We start from the raw sequence: 10,945 nt of genomic DNA on the forward strand, positions 1-10,945 counted from the left end.
AGATTAGAGTGTCATGGCCTTAGATTGACGGGGGCACAAACAAGATCAGTGCTGAGCCTCCTCCAAGTCACCTCTTGAGACTGTGCAATCGGCCGGGAAATCAATAAAGCATTATATGCAAGAGTTTGTGTAAACTCCACATCATAAAGTCCCAGCTGAACAGAGAAATTAGTTAAACTCATCCTATGTACCGCATCGAATGTCTGAAACTTAATAAAATCTACTTGATAAAATTCTACAATACCATGGGAGATCTCGAATGCGGCCAACACCTCGAGTGCCATCAGTTCATAAGTGTTGTTGGTGATCGTAAAGAGCTGCCTCCATGCCTAGTACTAAACAACTATTGTACCTCCCCTTCCAGTCAAACCTTCTTGAGTACATCCCAATCAATCTCCCTTGATTTGCCAAAGCGGCGATCGGAGAGACATGTACAACGCTCCTAGTGGACTTGAGTGTGAAACACGGGTGCAAAGTCTATGCCAGCAGTGGGTTTCTCAACTCTGGCTCTCTTGGAAGAAGGGCTAGATACAATATTTTTCTTTGGCATTATCTCTAAGGAGAAATAGAGCAGTTAGTTCCAAGATAAAAAAATTCAGGGCAAGTATGGTCATGCAGAAATCAAGCATGATCATGCTTGGAGCAAAGTAGGAGTATGCCCCCCCAGTTACAAAGCTCGAGGAAGCAAAGGAGCACGATCTCGCTACCAAAACAACACAACCGTGCTTTAGAGAGGATCATCTTCCCCTAGTGCCAATAGTGAAAATGCCAAAAAATGAAAAAAGAGAAGCAAGAAAACAGAAAGATTCACAAGATAAACAAAGCAATGAAAATCACAAACCGAAATCAAGGAGGTCGGTGAGGCAGAGAGGAACCTCCTGCTTGAATGATGGCAGAGATGACAAACACTTGAGAAGGAGGCAAGGTGAGGGGAAAGGAGAAAACTGGGAGGTGGATTGGAGAAGGAAAGCAAACCACCGGTAGGGTTTTGAGGGTGAAAGAGAACTCGAACGGCTACTCCCAAACAAGCTCATAGCACAGTCATGCTCACATGCTTAGGTTTAGATTGAAAAATAGGAGACATTACTATAAGAAAACATTGGATTAGGGATTTTATTAAAAAATATTAGACTTTCCAAAAACATAGGATTGTTGTTTTGATTATAAAATAGTAGACATTCCCAAAATAAAACATAAAATTAGGGGTTTGATTAAAAAAAAAACAAGGTATTCCCTAAAGAAAAACATTGGATTAGGTTTTGATTAAAAATTAGGATTATAGGTTTGATTAAAAACCGAAAAATATGTGACATTTCCATAGGATTAGAGTTTTGATTAAAAAATAACAGACATTTCTAAAAGAAAACATAGGATTAGAGTTTTAATTAAAAAATTACAGATATTTCCAATCGAAAAGATTAGATTTAGGTTTTGATTGAATATTAGCAGATATTGTGAAAAGAAAAGAAAGGATTATTTTTTGATTCACTATTAGCAGATATTGGGGAAAGAAAATGAAGGATTAGGGTTTTGATTAAAAATTGTAGACATTTTGAAACGAAATATATAACATTAGGGTTTTGATTGAAAAGCATGAGATATTTCGCAAAAGAAAACACAGGATTAATGTTTTGATTGAAAGATAGGAGACATTTCGAGAAGAAAATATAAGCTTAGAGTTTGATTCCAAAAGAGGAGACATTCCAAAAAGAAAATATAGGATTATGATTTTAATTCAAAAGTAAGAGGCATTACGAAAAGAAAATATAGGATTGGTGTTTAGATTAAAAATTAGCAGAGATACCAAAAAATAGATAGGATTAGGGTTTTGAATCAAAAAATGAGACATTCTGAAATGAAAACAAAGGATTAAGGTTTTGATTCAAAACTGAAAAATAGGACACATTCCAAAAAAGAAACAAAAGGATTGCGGTTCTGATCCAAAACAAGTAGACATTCCAAAAAGAAAAGAAAGGATTACGCTTTTGACTAAAAAATAGGAGATATTCCAAAAAGAAAACATAGGTTAGGTTTTTGAGTCATAACCGATAAATAGGAGATATTGAAAGAAGACATATCGGATTTGGGTTTTGATTGAAAGATAGGAGACTGCAAAAAGAAAAAAATATGGATTAAATATAGCAAGCTTTCTAAAAAGAAAACATATTATTAGTGTTTTGATTGAAAAATATGAGATATTTCGAAAAGAAAACATAGGATGAGGATTTTGATTGAAAAATAAAAGACATTGCTATAAGAAAAAAAATAGGATTAGGGTTTTCATTAAAAACCAAAAAATATGTGAAATTTCAAAAAGAAAATATAGGATTAGGGTTTTGATTCAAAAATAGCAGACATTCCCAAATAAAACCATAGGATTATAGTTTTGATCCAAAAATAGCAGTCATTCAAAAAAGAGAACATAGAATTGGTGTTTTGATTAAAAAATATGAGAAATTTTGAAAATAAAAAATATGATTGTTGGTTTGATTCAAAAATAGCAGCAATTCCCAAAAGAAAGAATTATATTAGGGTTTGGATTAAAAAATATTAGACATTTTGAAAATAAAACATATGATTATTTGTTTGGTTCACAAATAGCAAGCATTCCCAAAAAACAACATAAGAATAGGGTTTTGATTATAAAATAGCAGCCTTTTTAGAAAAAAAAACATAGGATTAATGTTTTTATTGAAAGAAATTAGACATTCCGAAAAAACAAATCCGACTATGGTTTCGATTAAAAATTAGTAGACATTCACAAAAAAAGTAAGAAAGATAGGATTAGGGGTTTGATTAAAAATATGAGACATTCACAAAAAAAAACAAACGATTATTGATTTGATTCAAACCTAAAAAAAGTCAACATTCTGAAAAACAAAACATAGGATTATGGTTTTGATTTTGAAATAGTAGACATTCCTATAAGAAAAGATAGGATTAGGTTTTTTATTGAAAAATAGAAGACATTCAGAAAATAAAACATAGGTTAGGGTTTTGATTCAAAACTGATAAATAGGAGACATTAAATAGGATTAGAGTTTTGATTAAAAACTTAAAAATCGGAGAGATTAAGAAAAAAAAATAATAGATTAGGGTTTTGCTCGAAAAATAGGAGACATAACTACAAGAAAACATTGGATTAGGGTTTTCAATCAAAAATAATAGCCACTCCCAAAAGAAAAAATAGGATTAGGGATTTGATTAAAATATATGAGACATTACAAAAAGAAAACATAGCATTATTGTTTTGATTCAAAAATAGCAGACATTACCGAAAGAAAACAAAAGTTTATTGTTTGATTAAAAAATGTAAGACATTATGAAAAGAAAATATATGATTAGGGTTTTGATTGAAAAATATGAGACATTTCGAAAAGAAAATTTAGGATTAGGATTTTGATTCAAATATAAGATACATAAGTATAAGAAAAATATAGGATTAGGGTTTTGAATAAAAACTAAAAAAAAGTAGACATTCTGAAAAGACAACATAGGATTAGGGTTTTCACTCAAAAATAGCAGATATTCAGAAAAGATAACATAGGATTAGGGTTTTGATTGAAAAATTGTATCCACTACAAAAACATTACATTGGATTGTGGTTTTGATTGAAAAATATGAGATATTACTAGAAGAAAACATAGGATTATTGTTTTGACATTAGGGGTTTGATTAAAAAATATGAGACATTATGAAAAAGAAACAAACGATTATTTTCTTGATTAAAAAAAACCAAATATTCCAAAAAGAAAACATAAGATTATGGTTTTGATTGAAAAGTATGAGCCATTCCAAAATGAAAACATAGGATTATTGCTTTGATTGAAAAATAGGAGACATTACTATAAGAAAATATTAGATAAGGGTTTTGATTAAAACCCAAAAAATAGGGAGACATTTCCAAAAGAAAACATAGGATTAGGGTATTGATTAGACTTTGGATTAAAAACTGAAAAATAGCGAACATTTTCAAAAGAAAACATAGGATTAAGGTTTTGTCTCAAAAATAGTAGATATTACCAAAAACAAAAGGATTAGGTTTTTGATTGAAAAATAGGAGCCATTCCAAAAAAAAAACAAAGGATTATGGGGTTACGGTTTTGATTCAAAACTGACAAACAAGAGTTGAAGAAAAGAAAACCTGGTATTACTTTTTTTATTGAAAGATAGGAGACATTGTGAAAGACAACATAGGATTAGGATTTTATTCAAAAATAATATAAATTCCCAAAAGAAAGCATAAGATTAAGGTTTTAATTGAAAAATATGATACATTTTAAAAAGAAAACATAGAATTTGTGTTTTGCTTGAAAGATAGGATTAGTAATGTTTTCTTTTTGAAATGTCCCCTTTTCTTCAAAAATATGAGACATTTTGTTAAGAAATATAAGATTATGAGTAGGGTTTTGATTGAAAAATAGGATACATTAACATAAGAAAACATAGGATAAGAGTTTTGATTCAAAAATAGTAGACATTACTATAAGAAAACATAGTATTACTATTTTGAATGAAAAATGGGACAAGTTACTATAAGAAAACATAGGGTTATGATTTTGATTCATAAATAGTGTCATCTAGAGGAAATCACTAGGAAAGCATGGTCGTGCTCCACCAGTGCTTAGCTTGAGCACGCCCATGAAAGGAACACGCAAACCCTGCTTCTACTGAAAGTATAAGCCACTCCTAGATCGAGGTAATCACGGGGATAGCACCCTTGTGCTTCGCCCATGCTCTCGCTGACAAGCAGAGGAGTCCCAGAAAGAGAAAACCATGGGGAGATGGCATGCCTGTGCTCTGCCCGTGCTTACATTAGATACTTAGACGAATTGTCTTCTTTGGTTGGTTTTGTCATGGATTTCACTTCATATGAGTTATGAGCCCTAAAAACTTGGAACAGGGATAAACATACCCAGCATAGCATCATTTATAGACAAAATGCGCTAAAAGACAAGCTAAAGATTATATTAGAGGTATGCAAAATATGATATGAAATGCACTCATCAAATACCCCCTCACTTGAATCATTGTTTGTCCTCAATCAATTTTAGTTCAATATAAATGAAAATATGAGTGCATGATCTGAGACCTCATTAATATAGAAAGTATTAAAGTTTGGTGGGATCAAAGGACAAGGTCACGACTACTCAAATAAAAACCTCACTATTGTTTCAAAAAACTAATAAGTGTGTGTACCGTTGATTTGAGTCACCCATGTGCCACTAGATTAGTAAAATGAATAGAGACTTTAGTTCTTACTAAAATAACTATGTAGTAGCTTCACACACCATGAAGGTAACCCTTTCTCCATGTAGGTCATCAAATGTACACTTGTAATGCCCAAAATTTGACTACTCAAGAGCAGCTTTCACACTTTCAAAGTAATAGCTCTTTCTACCATCTTTTTATACAATGAAAACAAGTAATCGTTAGGCATTCCAGGAGGAATCTAGCATTCTAGTCGGTTTTTTTAAAAAAAAATGAGAACACACAAGTCTCTGAAAAGAAAATGTTCAACAAAAACAAGTTGCTCCACAATTTGGGTAATGTGAATTGGTCTAAGTTTTCAACACAAGAGTGAGTAAACAATTTAGCTCATAATAAGAACCTTAACAGACACAATCCCCCCTAATCTTAAAATTTTCTATCATCAACAATCATAAAGCGTCCCAAGTTATGCAATCATAAATAAAAATAAAACAAGAACCCTCGCCACACTTGAATGGTGCATTTTCCTCAATGTACAAGTATAGGCAGTAAAGTTTAAAGATTTAGAACCAAAGTAAATAGGGGGTTCGTATGACTTTCCTGAACATGTAGAGTGATGTTGCTACTCTCAACATGCATTCCATTAGCCAATCCACCAATACCAATCCTGAGATGAGACGAGAGACACATAAGTGAAGCTCAATAGTCCAAGCCCAATAACATAACAAAAACTGAAATGCAAAAGAAAAGTGCAACAAAATAAATAAACCAAAAATTATAGATTAGTAGGGAACATCCCCTACGAAGTGAACTCACACAAGTCTGACAAAATATGAAAAGAAATACATGTCCAAATACTGAAAATTGAAAAAGAAAAGTAGATGGGAAATGATTAGAATGGAACGCTTTCAAAAGAAGAACCAGCATCGTTGGATGAAGATAAAGTAGAGTCCTCAACCCTGGCATTAGTGTCAGTCCACCCTGAGATGGTGATTAGATGGTAGAGGATCGCTCAGGGGACAGATGAATCCCCAACCACTTGGCAATCTTTATGATATTCCACTAAAGCCACTAAAATGCTGAAGCAGAACAAATAACCTGGTCAGTGTGGCTCGAGGAGGCATGTGGTGATGGTGAGGATCTCTGTCAGGCAACAATGGTAGCAGGATGGGGAGGAGCAGCAACAGCAGTATCAGTAAGTCATCTTACATAGTACTCGGCCGATCATGCCGGTGAACCCGCTACAGTATCCCCATCGACCTAAGGGTCTCGAAGGACATGGTGACTCCTCCTACTAGTCCCCTTGAGAATGCCCATCAGCCGGATCAGTTTAGTGATGTATGGGCTAACAAAGAATAATCCGATCTGAGAGTTTATTCACTGACCGGTAATGGAGATGCCTACCTCGTACCCCAAATGCATTCGAAACCCGTCGATCATAGACATTAGGAAATTAAAATCTCGTCACTGAATAACTCTTGTACTATCACTGTGATCTATCAAAATGTGGCTAAGAACAAAATGAATGTACCTAAGAGCCAAAGAGCAGAGAGTGGAAGCCTTAGCCTGACATGGGTCATAGGTAGAGTCAGTACTAAGTCTCCTCCAAGGATCCTCCTGAGACTCTCTAACCGACCGGGATATCAATAGCGAATCATACCGAGGAAAAAACAAAACAAACACTTAGGTTGCCTGCAAAGGAGCGCTTGTTTAACGTCACTAGCTTGACATATCTATACGAATTAAGGAGGTTAGTGAAATTGAGACCTAACATGGCTACCTAAATTATAGCGGTATGAATATGGTGCTAAAGTATTAATTCCTTATCTTTGGGATTACTTGTTTCCACCACTTCTTGGCACATAATGATTTTTTCTTTGATGGCTCACTAGGCAAGGGAGTTCCCGTGACCACCACCTCTTGATAGCATAATACTTCCACCAACTCTTCTGGTTCATCAGCCTTTGGGGGGTAATTTTCTAATAGCTCAAATAGTTCATCCTTCATGAATGTGTCCTGCACAAATCCAGAAACAAAATCATCAACAACATCAACACAATAACAAGTATCATCAATGTCCATAGTGTGTCTCATCGAGTCTTAAAGCTTGAGAATGACTTCTTTGTCTCCTACTCAGTGTGCCATTCGACCATCCTAGACATCAATTAGGGCCTTTAAGGTTGCCAAGAACGGTCTTCCCAAAACACGAGGTACATCATCCATCTCATCGACATCGAGGATCACAAAGTCTATGAGAAATATGAACTTGTCTACATTTACCAAAACATCTTCAATAATTTCTCTTGGTTGACGGATGGACCTGTCGGCCAACTGCTTTGTCATTATCATGGACTTTGGTTCCCCGAGCCCTAGCTTTTGGAAACTGTAGGGCATTAGGTTGATACTCGCCCCAAGATAAGTTAGAGCTTTCTCATCTACAAGCCCTCTATAGTGCAAGGAATGACAAATCCCCCGGGATCATTTTCTTTCTTGGGGAGCTTGTTGGTGAATAGGGCTAAGCACATTTCACTAAGTGTCACAGAGGACACTTCCTTAATCATTATCCTGTTTGTGAGCAGATTCTTCAGATATTTTGCATACCTTGGCATTTGAGCAAGAGCCTTAACAAATGGAACATTTATGTACAATGCTAAATGTCTAAATGCATGCATTTTATACGTATATGTAAGCATGATTACTGTATTTTATTGATGAGCCGATGCCTTTTTTATGGTTTAATTGGTGAATTTTTTGTTTCATGCATAAAATAAGCCTAAGTGAGCTCAAAGACACGATTTTAGAAGAAATCGACACCGCAAACGGTGTTTTAGGGCCGGCACTGTAGCATTACTGTAGTAACCTGAAGCAAGAAGACTTTGGAAAAATTCTAAGTCTGGAAATCCTTACAGGCAACCTCACAGCCATGAAGACAATCGCTAGGAATTCAGAAAGCAACAGACTGTAGCAAGTTACTGCAGTAATAGTACTCGTAGCTGTACTTTAACAACTTAATGAAATTTTTGGCCTATTTTCTGAGCATTCTTATGGCCAGTATATTGACCATGAGGTGACCCATAAGCCATCCTGAACCCATTCTTTATAAGCATCATTAGGGCATTTCTTTGAAGGAGGAGACACCCATTCTAGGAGCTCATCATCACCATTGTTGATTCGAGGTTGAAGAAGGGTTTTAATGGCCTTTTTATGGCAGATTTGGTGAGAAAACCATGATTTGGAGCAAGATCTACTCCTATGGCTTGATTTGACGAGGTTGAAGATGACGAGAAGCCACCCCTCTGAGTGGCATCTTTGGAAGCTCCTCCAGCCTCCATTCTTTGAGGAAGTGTTTCTTATGCTTTTTTTTGGTTGTTTGACTGAATCTCTTGGTGTATTTGGTGACTATGAACAACTACACCCCCAAGGTCACTGGATGTAGGTGAACCTTGGGGGTACATCCAGTGAACCTTGCGGGTGAACTTGTGGTTTTTAGATTATTCATTCTTTATATTGCATTTTGGCTTGTTTGTGATCCATGTTTGGTGTATTTGAATGTTTTGGTATGCATGAGAACTTTGTGTATCAATTCTTAGCTAATACCAGGTTGCATGACCATTGCCTTAGTGTTTGACTTACCAATCTTGGAAGGGATAGACGTATAAATACGCCGTGACCATCGGGTATTGGCACCCCACCATTTCTAGGGTTGAGTACTAGCTTATGTTTCAACTCTAGCTTGAGAGAACCACTATTCCCATTGCAATCGTAGGAGAAATTAGGGCAAACGAGATTCCTTATACAATACTCATCCCGGATTAGGGGTCAATTGCCGTGCGCATCGGGTTTGGCCTAAACTAAACTTTTCTTGGTCCAACTAGCCACTAGCATGTTAGTTCTAGCATACTACAAACTTTATTAGCCACTAAGGAGATCCTCATCCGTGACCACTTCCTTGCCAAAATTAGTCCTCGTATTTTGCCTTCATTACTAGTATTCTATTTGCATTTGTTTCGTTTCCTTGCATTCTCTCTATCATTTGGACTTGTAGGTTAAACAACATCGCGAGAAGGAAGTAAGGGTAGATTCTCGGGCCCTTGGGAATACAACCCTCTCGTTCTCGCATGAGAGATATCACTTGACAACTTGTTTACTTGGGGGAATGCACATCGTACTATACAAGGTCTTTTACACATCAAGAAACCTCTTGTATTGTTCTTCTTGTAGGCCCTTTCTTGCTTTCACTGAATAAGGGAGTTTGGGTTGGTACTTGGGTAACTCAGTTCCTTCCTTTTCCTCTCATTTCTTCTCAATGTCAATTTTGGTCTCCAAATCAATAATCTCGGACCTCTCCAAAATAGGGTTTGAAAGTTGCTTGCCAGTTCTCAAGGTTACGACTTTTAGGGATTCCTTATGGTTGACTTCTATGTTACTAGGAAGAGAACCCGGAGTCTCTACTCAATTAGCTTTGACATTTGGGCCATAAGATGTTATAGATTCCTCAGTGGCATTGGTGTTTCTCATCATTTCTTCATGCCCTGAGCGGACGGATTTCATTGTCTTTGATATACCGGGTTAATAGAGCTGTGAGCTCATTAGAAGGTCCCAGTGGAGAAGGACTTGATTGAGCACTCTGTTAAGGAGACCAAGGCTATTGCAGCACTTTCCCCTATCCGGGTTGACTCACAGAAAAGTTTAGGTAATTCCTTCAACCCGCATTGTTTATGACACTATATGGGTTATTTTGATAGTGTCTGTTCTACCTAACAAAGTCAACTTTCCCAGCTTTACTTGTACACATATACGAAGAGGAAGAACCACTAGGATCACTATAAGATCCCCAGCTATCACAAGAAGGTCCTGAAGCTTGAAAGAGTGATTGCATGTTGTCAAACCTCTTTGTGATAGCTTTAACCTGTGCTGCTAGAGTAGTAATGACATCCACTTGATAAATATTGGTAACCTTTACTAGTGTGTTCTTTTTAATACTCTACTGATAGCCATTGCTTGCCATTTCCTCGATTAAACTATAAGCGACACTCGGTTGTTTGCTGCATAAGGACCTTCTTGAGGCTGCATCAAGTATCTGCTTAGTGGCGCGCTTCAGCCAGTTGTAAAAGATTTGGATTTGCATCCATTCCACTATTCCATGTTGTGAGCATTTACTTAGCATCTCCTTGTACCTCTCCCAAGTGTCGTACAAGGATTCAGACTCCAACTATAGAAAGGAAGAGATATCACTCCTCAAGTTGGTAATCTTCACCGGAGGAAAATATTGTGTGAGAAACGTCTCGGCCATCTGCTTCCATGATGTAATAAATCCTTGTGGCAAGGAATTTAGTTATTGCCCGGCCCTTCCTCCCACCAAAAATGGAAAGAGTCTAAGGTATACAACATCCTCAAACACGTTGTTCACCTTAAAAGTGTCTCAGATTTCCAGGAATTTTTCAAGTGCTCATACTGGTCTTCATCCTGAAACCGGTAAAACTGGCACATCTGCTGAATCATATGTATGAAGTTTGGTTTCAACTCAAAATTATTCGCTATAATAGAAAGACAAACAATGCTAGACCCCGCTACTTCCAAGTTTGGTCAGGCAAAATTTGATATGCTCTATTGCTGATTACTACCATTTCTTTCCCTTGATTTACATCAATACTAATTTCCACAAACCTTGCTTCGTTTAGATTGACTTGCACTTTGAAAAAATTTTTTAACTTCAAGATCAAGGCTTGCTGAT

General features: G+C 36.1%; 1 non-coding gene across 1 annotated transcript; it reads left to right on the plus strand.

The window, feature by feature from the left end:
- The first annotated feature begins 10,349 nt into the window (after positions 1–10,349).
- LOC120269845 lies at positions 10,350–10,456 on the plus strand. Its single transcript, XR_005539477.1, has one exon. It is a non-coding gene; the product is annotated as a small nucleolar RNA R71 (small nucleolar RNA).
- The last annotated feature ends 489 nt before the right edge of the window (positions 10,457–10,945 follow it).

This window comes from Dioscorea cayenensis, chromosome 9 (assembly GCF_009730915.1).
Source record: "Dioscorea cayenensis subsp. rotundata cultivar TDr96_F1 chromosome 9, TDr96_F1_v2_PseudoChromosome.rev07_lg8_w22 25.fasta, whole genome shotgun sequence".
NCBI lineage: Eukaryota > Viridiplantae > Streptophyta > Magnoliopsida > Dioscoreales > Dioscoreaceae > Dioscorea > Dioscorea cayenensis.